This window comes from Aedes albopictus, chromosome 3 (assembly GCF_035046485.1).
Source record: "Aedes albopictus strain Foshan chromosome 3, AalbF5, whole genome shotgun sequence".
In the NCBI taxonomy this organism is placed as follows: domain Eukaryota; kingdom Metazoa; phylum Arthropoda; class Insecta; order Diptera; family Culicidae; genus Aedes; species Aedes albopictus.
This window is the reverse complement of record NC_085138.1, coordinates 260,667,236-260,693,125: the sequence shown is the minus strand read 5'-3', so window position 1 is coordinate 260,693,125 and position 25,890 is coordinate 260,667,236. Positions and strand designations below refer to the sequence as shown.

General features: G+C 39.1%; 1 protein-coding gene and 1 long non-coding RNA gene across 35 annotated transcripts in view; both read left to right on the top strand.

The window, feature by feature from the left end:
• The window catches only part of LOC115253893 (protein muscleblind), a 1,330,915-nt gene that overhangs the window by 945,583 nt on the left and 359,442 nt on the right, over nucleotides 1-25,890 (top strand). The gene's annotated exons all lie outside the window — the stretch shown is intronic.
• Nucleotides 10,815-24,691, top strand: LOC134291959 (uncharacterized). The gene is made up of 2 exons (XR_009999378.1): nucleotides 10,815-10,885; nucleotides 10,952-24,691. It is a non-coding gene; the product is annotated as an uncharacterized LOC134291959 (long non-coding RNA).

Genomic DNA, 25,890 nt, shown 5'->3' with positions numbered 1-25,890 from the left:
AGCCTCTTCAATGACTTAAACCATCCGAATCCTTCGAATCCCACCACACACCACCACCAGGTTGTTTGTGTTGCTTGCCACTGATTTGGTCTTCCACTGCGAAGACTCCGACCAACGCAACGCTCGCTTTTATATGGCAATTTTCTACAACATTTTCCAATGGCACATCGCATCACCATCAAGACAGAGTGTCATCGTCCTCCTTCTTGGGGTGTGCATTATCGTGGGAGGTCTTCAGAACCAGTACAGAAGCATCTTCCGTGTTGCTGCAGAAGAAACCGTGTCGTCATACAGCTAGGTACGTAGCTACCAACCGGCAACCGTCTTCCCGTGCAGCCAGAGTCATCATCATCATAATCGTGTACGTACGAGGAGATGGGGGTGAAATGCGCCTCAAAGATGTGAAAACGAGTCGCCAAACATTCGAGCTAAGTCATTTGATTCAAACGGAGCATTTCACACTAATTCCCTCCAAGAAGGTATTGAGTTCTCGTTGTCACTTCACCATCCGTACCGTACTGCTTCGTTCACTGATGGGTTTCCATCTAGCGCATCGCCGCCGTCGTCGAGCTTCCGATCGCAAATCGACGACGACGGCGGACGGACGCGCGCTCCCCAACAACACAGAAGGCGCAAAGGAAGACACTTCTTCCATCCAATATGTTTTCATAGAACCGTGCAAGGGGTTCCGTCGTCCCCATTTGCCTTGCACTATCGCACTCCCACACAACCCGGAATGACGCGACGTGAGCAAGAGGTGGGCGGGGGCGGGCGTTCGGTTTCGATTTCCTTCTACTTATTGGGAAAACTTCCTCGATTTCGGGCTGATCTTCGCACCTCGCAGGAAACCTACCACAGCACAAGCAGGAGAGCACACCGGTCGCTGGTGACATTAGTTTTTCCCCTTTTCTTCCATCTAAGGAAGGGAGAGGTGGTACATGGGAGAGGAGCTGATCTATTTTCAATATTCTGTTGATGACTCCCTCGGGGATGCACCACCAGCACCACGCACCGTGTAGGCCAGAATTAAGGTAGGGAAACGACGACACCAGAAATTCAAGCCTTTATGGAAAAACTGAAAATGAGAAAAACTCGTCATGAATAATGTAGGAAAAATTTCCTCCTTGTGCCAGGAGATTCGGTTTCGGTATGGTCTTGGTTCTTTTATAGCAGATGACACTCCCGAAACGAACCGAAAGGTTCTCTAACTTTAATGAAATTCCACTCTCACAGTTTCTTGTCAAGCACTCTGGCTGATGATGATAACAAACAGTCAGTCAGTGGTGGTAGGTGGCGTTGTTCAGGAAGAGCGAAAAGGGGACTGAATAGTTATCTCATTACTGCCTAAGCGAACTTTTTTTTTGTAGCCAATTTGATTCAACTGTTAATGAGGTACTCAAAGTAACGAATTAGTAACGAATAAGAAAAACTAGTTTAATATTTCAGATTGAAGCGCTGGCGGGAATGATTACATGCACAGTACTGACGCCTAGTATGTTTTAAAGTAACGGTGACCTACCACTGACGGTCTCTAATCTGCATTTCAAAGCAATGTACTCTATGAAGGTGTTCCTTCCGAATTTTCTTCAGGAATGCATCTAAGGGATCTTGCAAGAGTTCCTTCAGGAATTGATCCAGGGATTCCTTCAGAAATTTCTCTAAGGTTTTCTTCTGGAATTTCTCCAAGGAATCCTTGACTAGTTCTGCCAGTGATAACTTTAGAAAATCCTCCAAGGCTTCCATCAGGAACTCCTTCCAGGAATTCCTTCAAGAATTCCTCCAGGGATTACTTCAGGAACGACTCCTGGGATTCCTTCAGCAATTCCTCCTAGAATTCCTTCAGATCTTCCTGGGATTCCATCAGAAATTCCTTCTGGGAGTCCTTCTGGAATGCCTTCAGGGATTCCACGACGAACTCTTCCAAGGATTCCTTCAGGAAATCTTCCATGGATTACATTAGGAATTCTTCCAGTGATTCTTTCAGGAATTCCTCCTACTTGGGATTTCTTCAGGAATTCCTCCTGGGATTCCTTCAGGATTTCCTCCTAGGATAACTTCAGGAATTCTCCCTGAGATTCCTTCAGGAATTCCCCCTTTGATTCCTTCAGGAATTCTTCCTGGGATTTCTTCAAAAATTTCTCTTGGGATTCCTTCAGGAGTTCCTCCTGGGATTTCTTCGTGAATTTCTCTAAGGACTACTTCAGGAATTCCTGCAGGGATTACATCAGGAATTACTGCAGGAATTACTTCAGGAAATCCTGCAATGTTCACCTTACGAATTTCTCAAAAGATTCCTTCAAGAATTCCTCCAGGAATTACATCAGGCATTTCTACAGGGAATCCTTCAGGAATTCCTCCAGAGATTCCTACGGAAATTCCTGCAGAGATTCATTCAGCAATTCCTGCTGGAATTCCTTCAGGAATTCATTCTTAGTTTCTTTCAGGAATTCCTCATGGAATTCTTTCAAGAAGTCCTCCTGGGACTCCTTCAGGAAATTCTCCTGGGATTATTTCAATGATTCTGCTTGGAATCCCTTCAGGAATTTCTCCAGGGATTCCTTCGAGAATTCCTCTAGGAATTACTTCAGGAATTCCTCCAGAGATTCCACCAGGTATTCCTTCAGTAATTTCTCCAAGGATTCCTACAGGGCTTCGTCCAGGGATAACTTTAGGAATTCCTCCAGGGATTTCTTCTGCAAATTCTACAGGGATTATATAATGAATTATTCCTTGGATTTCATCAAGAATTCATCATCATCATTCAGTAAATCCTCCAGGGACTCCTTCAGGAAATTCTCCTGGGATTCTTTCAGTAGTTCTACTTGGGATTCCTTCAGGAATTTCTTCAGGGATTCCTTCATGAATTCCTCTGGGTATTACTTCTGGCATTCCTCCAGGGATTTATTTAGAAATTCCACCAGGGATTCCTTCACCAATTTCCAACAGGAGTTCATCCAGGAATTACTTCAGGAAATCCTCCAGGGATTTCTTCTGGAAGTTCTACAGGGACTACATAATGAATTCTTCCTTAGATTTCATCAGGAATTCATCATGAGATTCCTTTAATATTTCCTCCAGGGGTTCCTTCTGAAATTTCTACAGGGATTGCATAACGAACTCTTCCTTGGATTTCTCCAGGAATTCATGATGGGATTCCTAGAGAATTTCCTCCAGGGATTCCTTCATGAATTCCTTCTGGTTCTCCTTCATGTTTTTTCCTGGGATTCTTCCAGTAATTTATTCTGGGATTCCTTCAGGAGTTTCTCCTGGGATATCTTCAGAAATTTCTCCACAGATTTCTCCAAGAATTTTTTCAGAGTTTTCTCTTGGGATACCATCAGGATTTCCTCCTGATTTTCCTTCAGATATTTCTTCAGGAATTCTTTCAAGAACTCTGACATGAAATCCTTCAGGGGTTCCTCCATTAATTTCTCTAGGAATACCTCTAGGAATTCCTTCAGATCTATTTCCAGTGGTTTCTTCAGTAATTTATCCAGGGATTGCTTCTGGTATTTCTCAAGGTATTCTCTCGGGAATTCTACCAGGGATTACTTCAGAAGTTCCTCCTGGGATTCCTTAAGAATTTCCTCCTGGGTTTTCTTCATGAATTCAATGTACAATGCGGATAATTTTATTGTCCTTTTCCGGCTATACTAGTCGGCTACAACCTACAACCAGGGATGGCATTCACCATTTGCAAAGAGTTACATTCACTTGCTACTATCTCAGTTCATAAGCATGCTATCAAAAAACAATGTATGGATGACTTTTAGCTTGTAGTTTTATCTGAAAGTTTGCCAAATATCATAAGGGTCGCACACGCATGCTTAACTCGTGAGCGAGCTATGAAAGCAACTCTCCACGTCGTGAATGTAAATTACATTCACGGCGTGGAGAGTTGCTTTCACAGCTCGCCCACGAGTTAAGCATGCGTGTGCGACCCTTATGATATTCGGCAAACTTTCAGATAAAACTACAAGGTAAAAGTCATCCATACATTGTTTTTTGATAGCATGCTTATGAACTGAGATAGAAGCAAGTGAATGTAACTCTTTGCAAATGGTGAATGCCATCCCTGCCTACAACTTGATTGATTCGCCTTGAAACGGCTGGAATCTCCTTTGTAATCTCCTGAAGTTCCTGAAGCTTCTGAGGTATCTGAAGATGCCCTAGATTTCCTATAAAACCTACAGAAAGCCCTCTTAAGCCCCATGAACTCCCTGAAAACCCCGTGAAGTTCTACGAAGCGCTTTGAAATCCCCGACAACCCTTCTGAAGCTCTCCTAAAATCCCTGAAGCCTCCAAGACATTCATTCTCGATCCCTCAATTTCTAAATATCTCAAAACACCTATGCTGAATTATCCACCGACGCACTCCATCACACCCACCCCTGGAAGGACAGTTTGGATTACTGCACACCACGTTCACCCTTCGTCGAAACCGACGAAGGTGGGCTAAAAAATTCATGGCGAGGAACCAAAAAAAAAAACCGGAAAAAGTTCAGACTTCAAGGAAAGTGCATTTTGAACTTTCCACTCTGCACCTACTTAGTGGTGATTGAAGGTGGAAAGTACACCTCAGCAACCTAACTTCGTGCAGCGAGCTACCTCGTGACGACGCTTTGAAACAACTCAGCTGATTGAACGAACCCACTACCAGTAGTCACGATGACGACGGAACGGAAGAGGTGTCACGTCGCCATCAGATCGTCGTGGCGATACGCTCGCGCGCGGTTATACGCTCTTAATCAAGGATGTCCTCCCCCTCTCTCCCAAGCCCAAGCGGCTGGAAATGGCGCTTTTTTATCTCCGTTGCCGGTTTGCCGGTTTTTGTTTCTTCTTGAATGAAGGCGGGTGAGTGGGGTGGGACCGCGCGCGGTTTATGGCAAATCAATGCGCGGAAGGAGGAAGTTTGCGGCTAAAAGAAAACATGATAAGCGATTTTTGGAAAGTGTGTATCAGCCACCATCATCGCCACGCCACCACCGTGGAGTATGACGTCGTCGTCGTCATCGTCGTTGCCATAAGGAAGCTCCGATCTGGAATGAACTGTAATATGCCATGCCTCGGTAGAATGGAAGCATCCAACTAGAGGTCGGGAGTCAAGTTTGTTATGCTGATTTCCTTTGCATCTCATCAGCAGGCTTTCTGCTTGGTGGAATGGAAAGTCTACTTTTTTTCCTTGGCAGTGTGCTAATGAAGCGGGAAATATGAATATGGAGTCATGGATACTTGGAAAGATTTTTCGCTACGTTTGGGTGGAAGTTGATTATGCAGTCCATAGTTATGAGGATCTATTGTTTACCAATTCAAGCGTATGCAAGAGTAATATACTTACAGATTTTGTTGTCGGAAGTACATCCGGTCCTAGATCCGGCCTGTCTTAACTTATTCACGAAGGACCCTATGATCACAGTTGTAAAGCCGTGTGCATTCAAATTAACCATGCTGAGGGTGACGGGTTCGATTCCCGGTCGATCCAGAAACTTTTCGTAAATCAAATTTCCTTGGCGTTTTTGGCATTAGAGTATTTTCGTGCCTGCCACACGTTATTAACATTTAGCCTGATACACGGTTTATATGGAAAAATATGAAAGAACAACTGGAAAAACTCCAGCTCCTGTTAAACTTTGGAGTTCCATTTTGGTCCCATATCAACTGTGCAAAATTTCAGATCAATCGGAAAAACAATATTTTGGCTCCCGCCATTCCCAAGCAACAATGAATGCTGAACAGTGAGAGTATTAGCTGAACAATAGCTGGTCAATGGTGTCAATAGCTGAACACAATGACAATTGAATATTGGTCTGAAGTATGGCTTGTTCAACCTCTTTAATCAGCAATACATATATGGCTGAATATCAAGTTGAATCGAATATTATTCATGTGGGTTTACACCATACACCAACATGCAGAATTTGTAACGTTTTGACGTTTTTATTCTATTTAAGTAAAATAAAGTTTGAATTCAGTTAGATAAAGTTGTTACATTATTTGAATATTTGAAATTGTTTTTATTATTATTGTTGATGATTATTTTAGTTAATTTGTAGCTTTGACGTTTTTATCTTTTCAAGTGAAATCCAATTGGAATTTCTTCAACTTTGAATTTGAACATTTGAGAATATCGTTCGTGTATGGTTTGTGTCCTGACTAAGTTATGTAACGCGTATATGAGTAAGTAGCTAATAAGATATTTTGATGGCGCGGAATATTCTTCGCGGCCATCTGAAATTTGTTGGCGCAATTTTAGGTAATAGTTGAATAATTGAATTGGATTTGTCTTTTGAAGAGCGGCATAGTTTCTTGGACGAAGCGCAACTTCGACTCTGCCATTTCGCTGCGAGATCGGCTGGAGAGCAGAAGTGCGCGAATTAAGTATTTGAAGTTTACTTTCCGTTCAGTTTTTTGTAAAGTATAGAGATAATTGGTTCCGTATAATTGTGATTATTAAGGTAAATTTTAGTGAGTGAGTTTATTACAAGTTGTGTTAAACGTCTTTTGTATTTTGTTTTTTTATTAAAAATAGTGGACTGAGGTCCGTCTTGTTTCGCGATTCTGCTCAGTTTGTGAGTTATTTCTGTGACTACGAAAAAAGGTAATTATAGTCAATTTGTTGTGTGTGAATGGTAATGTTTAATGTGATTTCGTGTTGGACTTGCAGCGCGCTGCGCTTTTTTCGTACGGCTGGTTTTGTACGTTTCTTCGGCGAAGCAATCGCCGAATTGGAGATCCGTTGGCGCAGCGAATCGCCATTTTCCGTCCGTGAGCCCGTGTGCCCAGCAAAGGCCCGCCTCGAGTAGGTAGCCAATCGGAGGCGCGAGTGTAATCGCTAGACTATCAGCGAATTCTCCCGTCGGTCGCCAATTGCCGAAGGTAAGGTCCGATACGTTATTCTCCGTGGACCAGAGAACGAGAGCCGGTTCGCGTGTCGCGTGTCGCAAATTGCACGCCGTGAACCAGATCCGATTCGAGAGAATAGGAGGCGTAACATTCCCCGCTCGGCCTAGTAGGAATCTAAGTACGCGAAGCCGGGTCGTTGGGCTCTGTTGCGTCCCAATTGTCTGATGAGGGTCGTCCCGGGAATAAACGGCATCCGCCGTACGCTCTCGTTTATGTGAAACCGGAAGCTTCCGTCCAGCCGCCACTCCCTCCGCACCGTTCTTCGGCCATATGCACACGGGTCCAGTAGTCGTCGCCGGACACAACGATGGTCGCCTACAAACTGTCGTCATCACCGAGGACTGCCGTCTACTTCGAGTTCGTCAAGTAAAAACCTGCGCAGGTACGTCGTTATTTTGTTCATGGCCATGTAACATTTCCGTTCCGTACATTTTTGTAATACGTCCAACCCGAATGAATGCTTGTGTTTAAGTTAATGAATTTTAAGAAATTGAATTTTAGTTTTTTTTCCATATTACGTTTGACTGACTTGAATAAAATCACTCCTTCTGTAATTATATATGTTTTTTTCCGTTTGATTGTTTTTAACTTCAGTTTTCCCTAAGTTTTTAGCAGCTTTTTGGTGCAGTTTGAGATTGGGTTTTCGTTTATAAGAAATTCTGCCGATTTTCCGCGAGCCGTTCGAAATCCTCTGAGAAACGAGTCTCTATTACAGTCGGGCATACTTCAACACGACCGGTGGCCTCTCTCTGAGAGTGGCGCTTAAGCCACCGCGCTTATAAAACCCTCGAGCTAATTCGGCGAACGGTTACATTGGCGCCCAACGTTAAAAACTACAAATTTTCTTCTTAAATAATTTGGATTCGAGGAAAATTTATTATTTGTTTGAGTTTTTTGTAATTTAAATTTGATTTTGTTATTTTTTTTCTTTTTAGCTTAAATTAGATTGAATTTGTTTAGTTTTAAAGATATTTTTGAATTTCTGGTTTGATTTTTATTGATTTTTAGTTTTGATTACGGTTTTGTATTTTATTGAATTGGATTTAGTATTTTTTTTTAGTTTCGTACAAGTCTCGTTTTTTTTTGGTATTTCAGACTTTATTTCGTTAATTTTCAGTTGTTTTTCAGTTTTTTTTTTAGGTTTAGTTACGTTCAGTTGAGTCAAATTTAACGCGAAGTTCAACTTTAAGCATAAATTGCATATAAATGACTTTTTTATGACTAATGATGGAATTTTATGTTTTTAATTGATTTTTACATTATTATATTTTCCTTTTGAAGTTTTTTTTTAAGAAAAATTTAGTTTTTAATGAATTTTAGACATTTGAGACGATTCTTTGAAGACTAAATAGAAATCTATGTATAGAAAAAACGTTTTTGACGTTTTTCTCTTTTTAAGCAAAATTACCGATGAATTCGATAATTTTGAAGTAGTTCTTGCTCGTGTGTTGAAGACGTGTTTGGAGGCAGCTTTTAAGCTAATCAACCAAATTTTTGTCGCTTATTTTTTTCTCTTGTTAGCGAAAAGGCTTACGAATTTAGTTTAGTATTTTTGCTTAAACTATGTTAGTTTTAAATTCAGAATTAGTCAAAAATTGGAAGTTACTCACCCATTGAATTCTATTTCGTCGCGGAAAAGGTCGTCGTCGTGCGGTTTCTCCAACACCGTCCAAATTTAGTTGATGTAGCGACGAAGGTTGGCAGGTTCAATGTCCGTCGTGGTAAAACTCCAGGTACACCGTCGTTAATCCAGTGTGGATGGAAAACCCGAATAACGTCCATAGTCGGTTAGATAGGTAATCCCGCGCTGGCCAGTGGATCATCTGAAATCCGTTAGGACCAGGTACAGCACTGGCGTTCCAATAAACCAACCGGGTGCGTTTAATTCTTTCGCGTTCCATTCCGGATTCAGTCCACCTCGCCGTCGAAGAGCCGCCGTTTAGATATTGTCGTCGGAAAACCTGTAAAGAATTAAAATCAATTAGTAATAGAGAACAGTTGTTGTTTTTTAGTTTTGTTTATATGTTGGTTGTTTTCCAGCATGAATATTCGTAAATATTGATGCTCCGTGAAAATCAATGGTTGTTTTTACGAGTTGGTCTTGGGAAAATTCCCCAGACGACAACCATCATAAAAATCAATTAATTAATCGCGTCGGGAATGGAAACATAGTCCATTAGCGATGTTTACTGTCTAAACCGTTGCGAAAAACGAAGACTCGCCATCTTGTAATACTATGGAATTTCATCGTTACATTACCTTTTTACCATTAACGTTCGGTCTCGACGAAGTCCCTCGACGAATACCTGTAAATAAATACAAAAAGCAATTAATTCCTAAGGTAATAAATGCAACAATAGCGAATACTCCCCCGGTTTATTCGTTCAATTGGTTGTTTTTATTCGATGCACTCCGCGACCGCGACGATCACCACCGATACTGACGATTGTTTTTGTTTTTATTTCTTTTTTCCGTTCCTTTTCGTCTCGCGTCGATGACAGCGCGAACGTCACTCGCATTGACAGTACGTTTCGTTGAAGTTGGTAGTAGAACTTGCATGCAAGATGTTATGCTGTCAGTTTACATTGGATGTTTACATAGAGCTGTTCGATATTTTTTGCAGATTCTGAGTTTTGTCAAATTATGTTTGATGTTTGGAATTTATTTCTGCTTACGTTTATGCAGCGTTCGATTGCAAAATAGTCAAACAGAGTTTTGATGTGCAATCAGCTGCGGTTTAGTTCCGTTACGTTAAGGAGAGTCAGGGAGGAGGTCAGACGCAATGGGCTGATGGACTCTGACGATCCGAGTTTAAGCAGTTTGGTTTGCGATTATGTCAACAAGAGTGTTGATAATGCAACCAACTGTAGTTCCGTTACGTTAAGGAGAATCAGGGAGGAGGTCAGACGCAATGAGCTGATGGACTCTGAGGATCCGAGTTTAAACAGTTAGATTTGCGAAGGTGTCAACGAAGGCGTTGATGACGCAACTAACTGTAGTTCCGTTACGTTAAGATCACGGCTATGTAAGTTTATTGACATTGAGGAGTTCCCATTGTGGTAATCGTTCAACGAGTAACGATTATGTAAGTTGTTTGACAGTGGAGAATTCCCTTTGTGGTAGTCGTGTTCGAGTCTTTCCGTGTTGTTAATTGCTCTATGACCATCAATGTAAACTGGACATAAGTTTTGTGTGTTACGTTAAGTTTTGATTCAACTGTATAGTTTTTTTTTTAGTATTTTGTGAGTTATGAAAATTTGATCAGTTTCTCTGATCAAATTTTCATAAAACTGGGTGGTGTGATGTAACGTTTTGACGTTTTTATTCTATTTAAGTAAAATAAAGTTTGAATTCAGTTAGATAAAGTTGTTACATTATTTGAATATTTGAAATTGTTTTTATTATTATTGTTGATGATTATTTTAGTTAATTTGTAGCTTTGACGTTTTTATCTTTTCAAGTGAAATCCAATTGGAATTTCTTCAACTTTGAATTTGAACATTTGAGAATATCGTTCGTGTATGGTTTGTGTCCTGACTAAGTTATGTAACGCGTATATGAGTAAGTAGCTAATAAGATATTTTGATGGCGCGGAATATTCTTCGCGGCCATCTGAAATTTGTTGGCGCAATTTTAGGTAATAGTTGAATAATTGAATTGGATTTGTCTTTTGAAGAGCGGCATAGTTTCTTGGACGAAGCGCAACTTCGACTCTGCCATTTCGCTGCGAGATCGGCTGGAGAGCAGAAGTGCGCGAATTAAGTATTTGAAGTTTACTTTCCGTTCAGTTTTTTGTAAAGTATAGAGATAATTGGTTCCGTATAATTGTGATTATTAAGGTAAATTTTAGTGAGTGAGTTTATTACAAGTTGTGTTAAACGTCTTTTGTATTTTGTTTTTTTATTAAAAATAGTGGACTGAGGTCCGTCTTGTTTCGCGATTCTGCTCAGTTTGTGAGTTATTTCTGTGACTACGAAAAAAGGTAATTATAGTCAATTTGTTGTGTGTGAATGGTAATGTTTAATGTGATTTCGTGTTGGACTTGCAGCGCGCTGCGCTTTTTTCGTACGGCTGGTTTTGTACGTTTCTTCGGCGAAGCAATCGCCGAATTGGAGATCCGTTGGCGCAGCGAATCGCCATTTTCCGTCCGTGAGCCCGTGTGCCCAGCAAAGGCCCGCCTCGAGTAGGTAGCCAATCGGAGGCGCGAGTGTAATCGCTAGACTATCAGCGAATTCTCCCGTCGGTCGCCAATTGCCGAAGGTAAGGTCCGATACGTTATTCTCCGTGGACCAGAGAACGAGAGCCGGTTCGCGTGTCGCGTGTCGCAAATTGCACGCCGTGAACCAGATCCGATTCGAGAGAATAGGAGGCGTAACATTCCCCGCTCGGCCTAGTAGGAATCTAAGTACGCGAAGCCGGGTCGTTGGGCTCTGTTGCGTCCCAATTGTCTGATGAGGGTCGTCCCGGGAATAAACGGCATCCGCCGTACGCTCTCGTTTATGTGAAACCGGAAGCTTCCGTCCAGCCGCCACTCCCTCCGCACCGTTCTTCGGCCATATGCACACGGGTCCAGTAGTCGTCGCCGGACACAACGATGGTCGCCTACAAACTGTCGTCATCACCGAGGACTGCCGTCTACTTCGAGTTCGTCAAGTAAAAACCTGCGCAGGTACGTCGTTATTTTGTTCATGGCCATGTAACATTTCCGTTCCGTACATTTTTGTAATACGTCCAACCCGAATGAATGCTTGTGTTTAAGTTAATGAATTTTAAGAAATTGAATTTTATGTTTTTTTTCCATATTACGTTTGACTGACTTGAATAAAATCACTCCTTCTGTAATTATATATGTTTTTTTCCGTTTGATTGTTTTTAACTTCAGTTTTCCCTAAGTTTTTAGCAGCTTTTTGGTGCAGTTTGAGATTGGGTTTTCGTTTATAAGAAATTCTGCCGATTTTCCGCGAGCCGTTCGAAATCCTCTGAGAAACGAGTCTCTATTACAGTCGGGCATACTTCAACACGACCGGTGGCCTCTCTCTGAGAGTGGCGCTTAAGCCACCGCGCTTATAAAACCCTCGAGCTAATTCGGCGAACGGTTACAAATTAATCATCTGTTGTTCAACCATTAATCAAATAATTTTTAACAGCTGACACAAGCATGGTTTTTGTGAAGTCCACATCGCTTCTTCAGCCTCAATGCAGACTTAGTTCAACTTATGTTCTTGACTATTCAGTAACAACAAGTAATGCTCTTGTTTTCGTGGATTTGTATACAATTGTGTGTGGTTTAGATGCTAAGGTGAGTGACTAAATATAATTCAGGAGGTTCGAGTTCAATGCCCAGTTTTCCCACAAATTAATTTATGCATTCCTAAACATCTCTTCTGGAAACAGACGCAGCAAATGGTAAAAATAGGCTCAGAAAAGTGTTTTTATTTTATTTTTACACAATTCATTCAATTAATAATGATTTAGCGCATATTAAGCCCTAAATCAGCCTTCCAATGAACCTCAAATCAGCTAAAGGTTGAATAAAATTACCAAAATTAGATGTTTAGGAGCTGAATAAAGGATTGTACCTCTTGTGCTCAGCTTTTGTTCAAATGGAGGCTGATTTAAAATGGTTGGAGAAACGTTTGTACAGCATCAAATTGTTACCTGGGCTCATAGTTCTTCATACGATTCATTTTACTTCTTCAAAGAAAAATCGCTTGGGGTTACCCCTTGATCCCTAGATATTCCTATATATATAATAAGTCATAAATGACTTATATACAAAACTTCACGAGGAATCAGACGTCCGAAGACCGTAAAGCGATGCGACGTTCGTGGAAAAATCTATTAGGCTTTTACCCGATCGATAACACGACCAGATTTTATTATTTGTTGATATTCCTTACATGTAAACCCTCCTTTGGCATTAGCGCCGTTTTTTTTTCTGGAAGAATTCGTTTGAGAATTCCTCTGAGAATTCCTCCAGGATTGCCTCCGGGAATCCCTTTTAAAAATCCTGTGGAAATTCCTTGGGAGTTTCTCCAGTAATTTCTCTGAGAATTCCTTTGGAAAAAATACTTTGAGTTTTCCTCCGGGAACTCCTTCCAGCATTTCTCTGCGAATACCTCTGGGAATTTCTCCAGAAATTATTCTAAGAATTCCTCCAGAAATTATCATGGAAAATCCTCCAGGAATTTCTCTGGGAAATCCTCCAGAAATTCCTCTGAAAATTTCTTATGAAATACCTCCAGAGATTCATCTGGGAATTACTCTGGGAATTCCTCCAGGAATTCTTTCAGAAATTTCCCTGAAAATGCCTCCTGGAATTCCTCTAGGAATACCTCCAATAACTTCTCTGGGAATTCCTCTTGGTTTTTCTCTGGAAATTCATACAATTTTTTTCTGGAAGTTAACTAAGTAATAACTTTGGAAATTCATTCAGGAACTCCTCTGGGAATTCTTCCAGGTGTTTCTCTGTTTATTCCTCTGGAAATTCCTGTGGTAAACCTTCCAGGAACTTCTATCGTAATTCCTTGAGGAACTCCTTCAGAAATTCTTGTGCAAATTCCTTCAGGAATTTGAAAGATTTTTCTGAGAATTCCTCCTGGAATTTTTCTGGGATTCCTCCAGCATTCCTTTGGAAATTTCTCTAGAATTTCCTCCGTGAATTCGGTTAGACGGTTAGGGATTTCTTCCTGAAAACCTCAGGAGATTCCTACAGTAATTCCTCCAGGAATTCCTCGCGGAATTTATATTCAAATTCCTCCAGGAATTTCTCAAGGGATTCTCCAATGAATTCCTCTGAAAATTCCTCCAGGAGTTCCCCCGTGAGTTCCTCCAGGAATTCTGCTGTGCTTTTCTCTGGAAATTTCTCTAGGAATTCTTCTGGGAATTCCTTCTGGAATGACCCTGAGAGTTCCTCCGTAATACCACTCGGCATTTCTCCAGAAATTCCTCTGGGAATTCCACGAGGAACTCCTTTGAAAATTCCTCCTGGAGCTCCTCTGGGAATCCCTCCAGGAACTTTTCTGGGAATTTCTTCGGAAATTCTTTTGGGATTTTCTGCAGAAATTCCTCTGAGGATTGCTTCAGAACTTTTTCTAGAATTTCTTCTGGATTTCTACTGGAAATTCCTCCAGGAATTTATCTGGAAATTTCTGCAGGATTTTCTCTGGCAATTCCTCCAGAAAATTCTCTGGATATTCCTCCAGAAAACTCTGTGGGAATTCCTCCAAGAATTCCTCTAACAATTCCTCTGGATGAATTTCTTTGAGAATTCTGTCGGGAATACCTCCGGAAATGCCTTCAGGAATCCCTTCGGGAATTCCATAAGCAATTCCTCCGGGAATTTCTCCGGAAATTTCTCTGGGAATTTCTCCGGGAAATTTTCTTCCAAGAATTCCTCCGGGAATTCGTCCTAGAATTCCTCCGGGAATTCCTCCAGAAATTCCTTCAGAAATTTCTCTAGAAATTGCTTCAGGAATCCCTCCAGGAATTTGTCCAGAAATTCCTCCAGGAATTTGTCCAGAAATACCTCCAGGAATTTCTCTGGAAATTCCTCTAGGAATTTCTCAGGAAATACCTGTAGGAATGTCTCTGGGATTTTTTCAAGAAATTTCTCCAGGAATTCCTTTATGAATTGTTTTAGAAATTTCTTTGGGAATTTCTCTAGGTATCCCTCCCGTAATCCTTTTGGGAATTCCTGAGGGAATTTCTTCAAGTATTTCTTCAGAAATTTATCCAGGAATTCCTCCAGGAATAAAACTGGAAATTCCTCCAGAAAACTCTCTGGATATTCCTCCAGAAAACTCTGTGGGAATTCCTCCAAGAATTCCTTTAACAATTTCTATGGACGAATTTCTTTGAGAATTATATCGGGAGTACTTCCGTGAATTCCATAAGCAATTCCTCTGGAAATTCCATAAACAATTATTCCGGAAATTTCTCCGGAAATTCCACCGGGAATTCCTTTGGATTTTTTTCGGGAATTCCTCCGGGAATTTCTCCGGGAATTTCTCCGGGAATTTTCTGGGAATTTCTCCGGGAACTTCTCCTGGAATTTTTCCGAGAATCTCTCCGGGAATTTCTCTGGGATTTTCTCCTGAAGTTTCTCCGAATATTATTTTCACCGGAAAATATTTTCTCCGGAATTTTTTTTCCAAGAATTCGTCCTGGAATTCCTGCGGGAATTCCTCCGGAAATTTATCCAGAAATTCCTTCAGAAATTTCTCTAAAAATGCTTCAGTAATTCCTTCAGGAATTTCTCTAGTAATTCCTCCAGGAATTTCTCTAGAAATTCCTCCAGGAATTTCTCTAGAAATTCCTCCAGGAATGCCTATGGGGTTTTTTCAAGAAATTTCTCCAGAAATTCCTCTGTGATTTTTTCTAGAAATTTCTCTGGGAATTTCTCCAGGTATTCCTCCCGTAATTCTTCTGGGAGTTCCTCCCGGCATTCTTGAGGGAATTTTTTAAAGAATTCCTCTAGAAATTTTTCCAGGAATTCCTCTACAAAATTGTCCTAGCTCAACCTCAACTGAAACAACTCACCAATCGACAGAAATTTCCCCAATGTATGCGAAGTAAATAACGGGAAAAGCGGATTTTCCACCGAGATTTTTCAACTGACTGACGATCGGAGCCCGGCGAGTGTAGCGGCCTTGGCAAAGGCATCGTTAACATTTCCAGGAAGGATATTGAATTGTACTTTCTACTTTATTTTTTTATTTTTTGCTCCATACCAAACAGTTGGAGATATGCAAACTCTCAAACTCTCTGTGTCTTCTCTCTCGGTCTCTGTCTCTATATCTGTCTCTGAATGGGGGGCAAGATGGATGATGACACAAAACAACAAAAGTCACCCGCCGCGGAACGACCGAACGAACGAACGGGGTGAGTGCTCTTGAGTAGCTGGAAACACATCTCGAGAGGCTTTTCTGAGTATTTCGAACTGTGGCGGCAGGGTAGCTACTTGACATTTTTTTTTGTTGCTTTCTGTTGGTCCTATTTGATGGGGCTGTTTTGTGTGAAAACGGATGCAGTGGCAAAGAGCGTGTGGCAGGGAATTATGTTGGAACAATGCTTCTGCTGCTGCTACTGCTGTTGCGGACTGAATGTTGTCACTTGCAACTTTTTCTATGGGTTTCATCATTGGCTCACAAAGTGGGTGGAAGGCTCTCTGCTGGGTGAATGACATTGTTTTGCTGGTTTGTGATGTGTTTTACAAAGTTGTGTGGCGTATTGTAAAATTTCTAGTTACTGGGGAAGGGAAAAGTTTTGTTTTACAACTGGTAGGCAACAATAACCTCAATTTGAGGGATAATACTGTTGGTATCTGTGTTGCAGTGGTACAAGGGATAGTAGATAATGAATGAACTTGGCTGGCAAATGTTTACATACTAGGCATTCTATAGTTTGATGAAAAGTAGTTGATTCGATAGTATCCCAGGAGCAATTCCTGAGGTAGTCTCTAGAGGAATCCTTGTTGAAAATTCTAGAGAACTCTGGAAGAATTTATGAAGGAATCCTTGGAGAAATATTTGAAGGATTTTTTGGAGTAATTCCTGGAGCAATCCATAGAGCAAACCCAGGAGAAAATTCCGGAGGAGTTCCTCAAAAACCCCTGGAGCCTTGCCTTGTGCCGTTTCTGGAGTTCTTTGGAGTGATTCCTGGATATCCCTAGAGAGATTCCTGAAGCAATTTCTGAAGGAATCTCTGGAAAATTCCTGTAGGAACTCCAGGAAGTTTTCCTGAAAAAAGTCACGGAATCAATTTCTATAGGAATCACTGGAATCCTTGGAGTAATTCTGGAGTAATTCCTCTGCAGGAATATAATAATATAGAAATATAGAAACACCTCAAGAAATGATTAGAGCGAGTCCAAACTTCAAGCTTTAATAAATAATCCATGAATCCATTTCCAAACAAATTGCCCCTGCAGCTGGCGATCTCGATTAGCAAGCCCGCCTCCTACTCAAATGACCAAATTGAGAAATCAAAAAGAATGCCATTCAAACAAGCCAAAAGAAAACAGGATCCCATATTCTCCAAATTCGAATCCGCTTCCGAATTCACAATCATCGACTGTGCAGGGGGAGGTGGCCTTCTCTGCCCTGATCGTCGTCATCGTCCTCCATTCTCACATCAAGATTTAATACGATTTCGACTGATTGTGCGATGTTTATGCTGCTGCTGCTGCTGCTATTGCCCCGGGGCCCCAGATGACGCGCTCTCTGCAACAATCGGGAAGGAAGACTCGGACGACGACGACAATGATGCTGATGATGATTACGCCCGGTCAAGCGCAGGGAAGCGTTCGCAATCTCATAAAGGAATCGCAGAATCGGAAAACATGCTTCTGCTGCTGCCCTCCTCCGAACAACTGACCGACCGGTTGGTTGGTCGGTCAGAGCCCAGAGCTAGTCTGCTGATCTGCTGCCCGGGGAAAAAATCGAAAAGAATGAGATAAAAAACCGGCAGCCCAATTCCCAAGGGGTGGGAAAATTGCTTTCATCCGATAAGCATCAGTCGACTGACCCGACTCGACTCGGATCGACCCCCGCCGTAAGAGAATGGGTGGGATTGCAAGGGATGATCGAGAGGCGAAAAAAGGGTCAAAATATGTTTTCATTGTCCTATCGATGAGTGTGTGAGCAGAGAAAGAGAGTGTGTGCTGATGCGCCACCCGATGCTGACCCTCGCCCAGTTATAGCTGTTTAAATTGTTTGAAATTTAATTCTTCGGGATGTAATTTTCGGGATTGGGCCCGTCCGGCAGTGAACGATTGAGCCGATTTTGGTTGGCAAAGGGGATTATCGGTTTCGGGTAATGAGCGGAAATGCCTGAGTGGATTGATCGAGTGAATGGTGTCACTGGATGAGGCCTTGTGGTCGATTTTCATTAAATGCACCCCTTGCATCGAATAGCAGTTGACACTAGGGCTGGACTCTTGACTCTTAGTCATTCTTTTCCACTGGACCATGGTTGTACAAATTATGTTTTACCTGAGCATTTCAACAGTTATTACCATCGTTGCTTCAATCAATCAGTAAGCTTCACAGATAAGTTGTTTTTGTCCAGGATTTTTCGTAGTTTCTAGCGATAGTGTAGTATACCGCCTTGAAATCATTGAACTGATGATTTGTAGGAACCTGCTATACACGGAATTTATGGAAAATTTGTCATAAGGTGAAAATCTGGTCTGTTGACGACCGGCCGTCGATGAAACCAGCTTGATAATTTTTCGCGAAGTCATTTGTTTAAGATCACAGAAAACAGAAGCAGAAGATGATCTGCGATAGCACTTTGTAGGCGCCATTCAGTTGATCAATTGGAAGTTTTTCTAAATGGTTGCCGTTCTTGTTGATAGGCTGAGTAGCTCATCCTCCCACTGTTGGTGTTCGTTTTCCTAGATTCTGACTGTCACCAGGGCTGACAGATGACCAACTTCTCTTGGCCCTTCCTGATGAGTTCGCCATCCATACCATTTGCTTGCTTGGTTTGGAGCTAGAAATTAGCATCTTTAAATTCTCTCAATGTGAGAGTTGGATCATTCCCGTTCTCTACTGTACTGTCGTAGTTGGTTACTTCGCTGCCTTGATCTTGCATTCCTACTTTATGAATTTCTTTATTACTTGATTAATTTATCAGACAATTTCTCTAGGAATTCCTTTAGAAAACCCTTCAGGAATTCTTTCCAAAATTCTTCGAAGGAATTTTCCGAAAACTTTCCAAAACTTACATCAGAATTTAATTTAATAATTCCTTCGGAAAATTTTGGAAAGCAATCGGTTTAGAAATTCCGGGAAATTCATTAATTTTTTTAGAAAGTTTTTAAATTCGACCAGGGATCGACTAAAGGAAATTTTTCAAAACTTTCACTAAGAATTATTTAGGAAAATCTTGCATGATTTTTTTCAGAAGCTTCCCTTTATTTTTTCCGAAAATTCATTGTTTTAAATTGTTTCAAAAAATGGTACACTTGAAATGTTTTCTATAAGGATTGCTGGAAAAATTCCTTAAGTGTATCTTTTAGTAATATTACAAGTTATTTCTCCAGATTTTTTTTAAGATTTCACTTGGAAACTTGCAAACTTAGAATTTTCACCACGGATTAGAGACACTCCTACATGATTTTTTTTCAGAAATTTCTTCTGAAAGGCTTTTGGAAAGTTTTCCAGAGATCTCTTCAGAAACATGGATTTCTTACGAATCCTCACTTGGATTTTTTTCCTCTGGTGATGTTTTCTAAAAAAAATCCTAATTCCTCCAGGGATTTCTTTAGAAGCTACGCATGAAGAACATCGTTATCATCATGCAACTTCTTCCAGGGATTATATTTTCAGAAATTACGCTTGATGTAAGGATTACTGTAGAAAATCCTCGAAAATTTCTTACTGTTTTATGTTTTTGAATTTTCTTTTTTAGGAAATACATTCGAAAATCTATTCGACAATTCCTTTCACGGATCTTTTCAAAAAATATTTTAAACATTCAATCAACAATTTATTAAATCCTTCGTAAAATTTACTACAACATCCTCTAACAATTACCAACAGTTCCGTGGCGAACTCGCCTAGGGCGAAAAGCCACGTTAATAAAAGCAAAAAAAAATACCAACAGTTATTTTAGAAAATCCAGCAACGATTACTTTAAGAATTTCTCAAAGAATTTCTCTAGGAACTCCTTCAGAAAATCCTTTAAAGAGTGTTTCAAAAATTATTCGGAGGAATTTTCAGGAAACCTTCCAAAAATTACTTCAGAAATTTATCCAACAACTCCTTCAGAAATTTCGCTACAATTTTTTTTTTAAATTCTCGCATTTCAAGGACTTTTTCAAAAGGATTCATTCTTAAATTAACTGCAGGAATTGCTTTGGAAATTCTGGAATCCTTCCAGAAATTTTTTATTGTTTTTAGAAAAATTTTAAAGTCTACCAGGGACTGTAGAAAATCGTCTGAGGATTTTTTCAAAAAAATCACAATGAATTATTTAAGAAAATCCTAGGGCTGAAAATCTCTATAATAAAGTAACAATAATAATAATAATTTTTGAAAATCTTGGGTGGATTTGTTCAGAAGCTTTCGTGTATTTTTTGCGAAAATTCCTCTAAATATTCTGAAAGTCTCTTAAATAAAGACAAATCAATCAATCAAATCAATCTAAATATTCCTTGTTTTGAATTGTTTCAAAAATTCTACATTTGGAATGTGTTATGTGGGCATTGCTTGAGAAATTCCACAAGTGTATTTTTTTAGAAACGTAAGAAGTTTTATCTCCAGATTTTTTCTAAGATTTCGCTAGGAAACTTACAACCGCAGAATTTTCTCCATTTCTGAATTTAAGACATTCCAGTATGATTTTTTTTTTTCAAAGATTATCCCAGAAAAGGTTAAAGGATGTTAATAGAGCTCTATTTAGAAATATGAGTTTCTTGTGAATTCTCTCTAGGAATGTCTTTCTTCTGGTGATGTTTTTTTTAAAAATCTTTCTTAATTTATTCGGTGATTATTTCAAAAATAACGAGTGAAGTGCATCGTTATAAGCATGCAACTTCTTCCAGGGATTTTTTTTTTCGGAAATTTGTTTTAGGAAACTCACTAGAATTGTCTCTTATAAATACCCAGAGATTTTTTTTTTTGAAATCCTGCACTGATAACTTCAAAAGTTCTTCAAGGTTTCTGTAGAGAATCGTTCAGGGATTCTTTCCAAAATCCTGAATCGACCAAAGATGCAAATCTTTGAGAAAATCCTTCTGAGATTTCATCAGAAATTTTCCCAGTTTATTTTTAGAAAACCTTCGAAAACATTCATTTGAAAATGCCTACAGGAACTTCTTTGGGATTTTTTTTTTCAAGAACTCCACCAGAAATTACGACAACAATTTCTTCACGGGTTATTTCAAAACAACCCTGAACTATACATTAAGAAATGAATATAGCCATCGTTCAAGGAATTTTTCAAAAACTCCACTAGGGATTCCATTAATTTCACAAAAAATTCCTTAAGAAAATCTTGCATTGATTTCTTAAAAAACTACATTTGAAATGTTCACTATAGGGATTGCTTGCGAAATTCGTCAAGTGTTTCTTTTAGAAATGTTATTTCTTCGGATTTTTTTGAACTTGTAACCCAGAATTTTATCCATGCATTAAAAACAATTCCGCATGATTTTTTTCCAGAAGCCTCCTATTTCAGGATGTTTCCAGAGATCTTTTCAGAAATATGGATTTCTCGTGAATTCTCTCTGGGTATTTTTTTTTTCTCTAGTGATGTTTTTCTTTAAAATAAATCATTCCTTACTCCTCCAGGGATTCCTTCAGAAACTACGCGTGAAATACCTGATTGTCATAATTTAACTCCTTCCATGTATTTTTATTTCTCAGAAATTTTCCTACAAAAAAAATTACTTGACATTTCTTTTACAATTACCTACCCAGAGATTTTTTCCGATTATCGAGCATTGAAATTTTAGAAATTATCCAAGATTCCCGTAGAAGACCATTCAGGGATTCTTTTCAAAATTTTTCGATGATATTTTAAGAAAACCTCCTGAAAATTCCTTCGGAAATTTATCCAACGATTTCTTTGGAATTATTTGCAAGGATGTTTCCAGAAATTGTTTGTATTTCGTGGGCCATTTCCAAAAAAAAATCCAAGGATTAACTCGGAAGTTTTCTTCAGGAGTTGCTTTGGAAATTTATTAAAAAATTTCACTGGAGATTTTTTGAAAAAATGATCATAATTTTTGTTTTAAGAAAATCTTGAAATTCGACCAGAGATTCCTTCAGACAGTCCTCAGGATATTTATTTAGGAAATTCTGCTGAAAATCTTTGAGAGCTCTACAGAGTTGCTCTAGAGATTCCGCCAGATTTTTTTTTTGTCGAGGATTCCTCTAGAAAACTTTTACCACTCCATGGAATCCGAAATATCTTCTGGGATTCTTTCGAAAAATCTTTCCTTAATTCATTCCACAAATCAGAAATTCAAAATTCCTTCGACAATTTTCAAAAATTTCTTTCGGAAATTTGTCCAAGGATTCCCAAAGAAATGTCATCAACTGCTCACTTAGACAATTTTTAATAAGTTCCTTTAAAATAAACTCATGAATTCCTTAACGAACTCCTCCTGGAATTCTTTTAGGGAATCTTCCACGAATCCCTTCAGATACCACTCAAGGAATTAATTTAAAAAATCATCCATTATTCAGGAATTCCTCAAACGATTTCTTCCGAAATCCGTACAGAGCTTCTTTATGAAATTCCTCCCGATTTTTTTTCCAGATTTACCATGAAAAAAGTTCTTATTCGGAAATTGCTTAAAAAAGTTTTCCAGAGATTTCTTCAGAAGCATGGATTCCTTGTGATTTTTTCTAAGGTTTTTATGCTTCTGGGGATGACTTTTCAAAAAAAAATCTTTCTAAGATTCATTTGGAAAATTTTTCCAGCGATTTCTTCATGAATTTCTTCAAGGACTAATTCAAAAACGCTTCAAGAGGATGCTTGAGAAAATATTCGAAGAATTGTTTTGGAAACTCCTTTCACCACTTCTTCAAACATTCCTCTAAAGGTTCCTTCAGAAATTTATTCAAGGATTTCCTTAGGAAGCTTTCCATATATTTCCTCGGCAATTCTTTTATGGATTTCTACGCAATGCCTGGACTCTAGAAGTTTTTCCAAAAATATGTCCAACAACATCTTTAGGAAGTGTTTCATGGATTGCTTCTGAAGTATTCAAGAATGATTCAAGTAAATCTTGAATATATTATTCCAGGTATTTCTCCATGAATTTCTTCCCAAATGTCTCAGATCGTTTTAGAATTTCCTCTAGAGATTCCACCAGTTTTTTTCTTTTTCAAGAAAACTTTTTTGAACTCCATGGATTTTTTTCAGAAAAATCTTCAGTGATGCTTTCGAAAAATCCTACATGAATTCCTTCAGAAAACTTGAAATTCAGCATTCCAATTTCCAAAAGTTACCTTCATAAATTCGTCCAAGAATACCTAAAGAAAATGAAATGAATTCTTTTTTTAAACGACTTTTTTTTACGCGATTTTATTTTGCACGACTTTTTTTACGCGATTTTCTCGAAGTTACGCGACTTTTTTTTACGCGATTTTGGTCATTTGCGGAGGGCAAATCGCGTAAAAAAAATTTCCTTTGGATTTTTTTTGCGCGAATTCTCGAAGTTACGCGAACTTTTTTTACACGATCTTTTTTTTGCGCGAACGCATCCATCGCGTAAAAACAGAATTTAGTGTATTCTGAAGATTTTTTCAAAAAAACATTCAGAAAACCTTTAATGAGTCCTTAAATATAAAATCATGGATTTCTTAACAAATTTCTCCTGGATTTTTTTTAGGGAATCTATCACAGATTGCTTCAGAAATTGCTATAGCAGTTCCTTCATAAAATCTTCCAAAATTCTAAAATTCCTCAAGTAATTTCTTCGGGAATTCTTACAAAGCTTCCTCCTCCAGAGATTCCTTCAACTTTTCATTCAAACAAGTTCTTATTGAGAAATTTATTTAGAAAGTATTGGTCTCATTCATAAATGTATCCAGGGATTCCTTTAGAGATTCTTCAAAAAATTTAATAATTTTAGTTAATAATTCTTTCCGTGATTCTCCAGAGATTCCTACGGAGATCATATAGATTTTTTAGTTCAGGTTCTCAAGTAGGTACCAAACCCGATCATTGTGACAGCCATTTGGGAATTCTAATGAGCTTATCTGTAACTTTCTCAAGATGTACTGCCACCTGGAGTTTCAAAAGGAATTTCTTCGGTTATCTGAAGGAACTTTAAAAACTGTATACCATACGAGAAGGTGATTTTATCGGTCATATTAGGCCGTAAGTTATAGAGATTCACAAAACAGCAATAATTATGTAAAACTAAAGATATTTGCCACTTCTTGTTCTTCTTTTTAAAGCTTTCAACTCAGCACAACAGAAGCATCTTTTGCGTGATAAAGGTTTACTGAGACTTAACCCTTTGGGAACGGATGGGTCATATGCGTCCAGCCAAGAAAATTGACCATCACAAACGTGTTCTAGACCAGCGAGGTTGCATCCAGAAAGGTGAAAATTCCGTCTCCGAAGTGTTAAGTAAAGTAGCCATTTATCCATCAAAGCCGACAAATAAGGTTCACTGCGACATTTCTCTGTTTAACACAGTACGGGCAAAAAAATGTAGAGATTGTGGTTTTCCCCCATCTATTTCTAGGCACGGTACGCATAAAGCCGCTTGACACCATGAATTAGGGGTCGTCCAATTGGTGAACCAGATCAGGCAGTCCGTAGTGATATTCATAGCCGGTTGAACAAATTGCTACCGACACTACACGATTATCTAGGTTGATCGGGAACAGAAATCAATATTGATGATCAACTTCTTTCGAGTCCGAATATCCGGCAACAGCTAGAATTAGCAGGTAAAGAAAGCCTTCAATTAATAATTGTAGAAGTATTCAAAGAACACTCAGCTGAAATGAAACAGGTCAAGTTTCAGCAGGCAGGAAGAATCAGAAAGAAAGAAGAATATTGTAAACAGGTTTTAAAGTAATATTGAAGAAAATGTAACTCGAAAAAAAAGAAATCATTAGATAAAATCAAAAGTGTTCATGAATGTCTCTGGGCCATTGTAGCTGCCGGAAACAGCCCAATCGAAATCTATTTTTCGCGCAGTTTTACACAACAATAGTGTTCCGTAATTACATTGCGGCTGAATGAGTCCTTCTAAACGGAGAATCCCCCCAAAAAAGAATTTCATTCAGAGCACACGGGCATGGAAGCTTCGTATTCATTGGAAAAAATGCATCCCCTACTGGATGCGACGATATCATTGTTCATGGTAGTCAGCAGCGGGCTTTCGCTGTAGCAGAGCCTGAGCTTCTGTGGGATGCCAGGTAGGTGGGTGGTCGATAATAATTGATCTGCTTCATATCATCCAAGTGGCATCTAGTGGCACACTGCATGGTTTTTTATCAGCCCGCAACCATACCGTGGCCGTGCTGAAAAGCATAGAATCGGGCAAAAAACATACTTTCATTTTCATGGTGAAAAGACAAAAGCCTATTTCGAGCATGATAGGATTCAGCGAGCGATGAAAGCGCAACCGTAATGGTTCTTCCGGGGAATTCAAAGCTAGCTGGCTCCACTAGGCTCGTTCGATTGTGATGATGGGATGTAGTAGAGCAAACGGACGTAACAATGTGAATTTTTCAATGGGCAATCCACTTTTGCTTGTGAAATACAGTTTGACTATTAGTTAATTACTAAAGGGTATATAGAAAACCATGTGCAGTGCATTTTAGTGGCGATTCAAGTACAGTATGACCCATAAAAAAATGCGACAGTTTTCAAAGTCATCGTTCCCCTACTTCGAACTGATTAACCTTGCATGTCTATATTGGATAGTATAGTAGAGCCACTAATCTGATAATGGCAAAGGAACATAGACTGACTTCATGCACATACCTTTGGAAATATAACGTTGAACATATGGATGTCGAAATCGTCCACGCGCCAGAGGCCGTTTTTTAAGGATATATTTTTTTTTCAATTGCTTTCAATCACATTCAATTAAATTTTATTTTCAAAATAGTACTTTTATGGCTGGATAAGGTCTTCAGGAGTTCGATGGTTCGTCGGACAAGAACGAAAAAAATATTAACTTATAAATTAAGGGACATTTTCTGAAAATTGAATTATTTGACAAATGATAATTTTTAGAAAATATTATGTTTTAAGCATGAAATTGTTTTTAAGTACTTAGTATTTGTACCTATCATAAAGGTAGGTTTATATGCCTTCATCGACAAAAAATTGTTTTGAAAAATGTTCAAACAGTGTTAAGTTCTTTATTAATTTATCTTAAATACGGTTTTTAGTATGTAGCACCTTTTTTAGTTTTTGTTTACTAAACATTTGAAATTATTTTTGAAATATTTTTCAAACATGGGCGTTTTAAAGTGTACATATTTATTCATGGTTTCC